The sequence below is a fragment of the Balaenoptera ricei genome, chromosome 10, assembly GCF_028023285.1.
Source record: "Balaenoptera ricei isolate mBalRic1 chromosome 10, mBalRic1.hap2, whole genome shotgun sequence".
In the NCBI taxonomy this organism is placed as follows: Eukaryota; Metazoa; Chordata; class Mammalia; order Artiodactyla; family Balaenopteridae; genus Balaenoptera; species Balaenoptera ricei.
This window is the reverse complement of record NC_082648.1, coordinates 71,689,183-71,691,310: the sequence shown is the minus strand read 5'-3', so window position 1 is coordinate 71,691,310 and position 2,128 is coordinate 71,689,183. Positions and strand designations below refer to the sequence as shown.

General features: G+C 37.2%; 1 non-coding gene across 1 annotated transcript; it reads right to left on the bottom strand.

Moving 5' to 3' along the window:
- Positions 1 to 292: 292 nt before the first annotated feature.
- Positions 293 to 399, bottom strand: LOC132373902 (U6 spliceosomal RNA). Its single transcript, XR_009505558.1, has one exon. It is a non-coding gene; the product is annotated as a U6 spliceosomal RNA (small nuclear RNA).
- Between the last annotated feature and the right edge of the window lie 1,729 nt (positions 400 to 2,128).

Below are 2,128 nucleotides of genomic sequence, written 5' to 3'. Positions count from 1 at the left end.
ATAAAATATAGTGCTACTTTTCTGGGTTTAGAAATCTCAGGGGGACTTGGGCCCTCAAGGTATTCTAGTTCATCTACCTAATGTTCCCATCCCAAGTCTCAGGATCCTTCATAACTGTAATCCAAATTTCATGAAAGAGATTTGCCAAGATGAGGACTCAACCTTCTTCTATACTTTTCTGTTCTTTAAATAAACTTCTATGCCAGTCTCTTAACATGATCAGCCCTCCCATTATAGGAAATGATTGTTTTATCAGATGTTACTAAGGAAGCCTCTGACTCACATGTTTTATTTTAATATGGAATGCTTCATGAATTTGCATGTCATCCTTGCACAGGGGCCATGCTATTCTTCTCTGTATCTTTCCAATTTTATTGTATGTACTGCTGAAGCAAGCACTGACTCTCACAATTTTATTTAAATTATTGGAATTGATGTTCGATCACCCGAAGTCTGCCACTTTTTCTTTTCCAAGTACCAGTGTTGCTTACCAACAGCTATCTAATTTCTCAACTATTATCATTACTATAATAGCCATATTTCTCAAAGACCAGAGATATTTTATTGATCAGATATCAAATGTCAGTGCACCCCTTTCCAACTGCAGATAAGTCAAATTCACTAGAGGTGAAAGTTTTAAGAATTGCGGTTTCACAGTAGACCAGTGACTGTTAATTTTCCACTTACCATCTGAGATGGGGTCTTCATTTCAACTGGCCACCATATTTTCAACTCCAGAATCCCATTCTAGAGTCAGCTTCCTAGAGATCACTTCTTACATCCTAGAAGTAGAGGTTGAGACAAAGATTCAGGCGTGCACGATGTACTGAGTGAGTGCTCTTCAGGAAAATCCTGTAAGAGAATGAAGGAAGTCAAGTAAGGGAGGGGAAAAATCTGGGCAAGGATGCAAACTAGTTTTGGTGTGGTACAGACAGGGAGTGGCAGATATTCCTAAAGAGTGAATTACCCCATAGAGTTGTACACCTTGAGACTAAGGGACAGAATTTTGTAAAATTTTATTAGTCAGTAAATGGGGAGGGGGTGGGGAAACTGCCCAAGTGTTTCCAGGCAGGTTGGTTCCCTTCAGCCAAGGGCAGTTCTTCTGAGAAGGCCACAATTATAAGCCATTCATTTCAGTACTCAACAGCAGATAGCAGATGATAAACTGGTAAAGAGGACAGGGTGAGGCACCAAAAACTTTTATCGCATTCCTGCAGTATAGTTGAGAAGCACTAGTGTCAGTAAAACTGAAACTGGAATAATTCAGACATAGAACTTTCATAAAAAGAAGTTTATTAACGCCATTTTGAACATTTAATTGTAGACCTTTAGGCACTTTATTACTTATCATGATGATTTCTGACTTCATCATTTATTGGAGATTCACTATATGTTACTAATTTACTTATGTACACAGGGCAACAAAAGAAAGATAAGGCATAATGTTGCTCTCATGAACTTTATAAGTTGCCAGCATGTCAAGAAACCATGAAAAAATGCCAGTAGTAGTCTCATAACAATTACTATTGGCTGCCAAGGGACACAGACATCAATGTGATATCAAAATTTTTGATAAAAACATCTCAAGCACTCAGGAGGGAAAAACTTGAAATATTTTTGCTGTGTCTTTTTAATCAGTAAAATTGTAAAAACTATTTCTTCTTTCTGAAGAATCAATTTGAGTTCTTTAATGTAGTCTGTCATCACAGAGCTATATAAAGGGAACAGTGAGACTGGATATTTTGTTATAATCAGGTTATGACTTTGGAAAAGAATGGCAATTTTTGCAGTTTTAGTCTAAATAAATAACGATCACATCACCATTACACAGTGTCACTTTCCCTGTTACAGCAGTTAGTGTTGATTTTTTTCAGCTAAGCTCACTCAGCAGTGGCCAGCCACAGATACTGAGTGTTGGAGAGCTACTCTTCTATTTAAATCTTCTTTGGATGAGAGAGATGCTAGCCAGACTTCAGTTAGGAATTTATTTTTGATCAAGAGCAAGGCTCATAACAAATGAAGTGACCACTATCACACATGGAGAAGATTGGTATGAGATAACATGAACTGAAAGCTCTCTTTTTTCCCCAGCTATTCACAATTTAAAGATCTATTTAAAATTATGCCA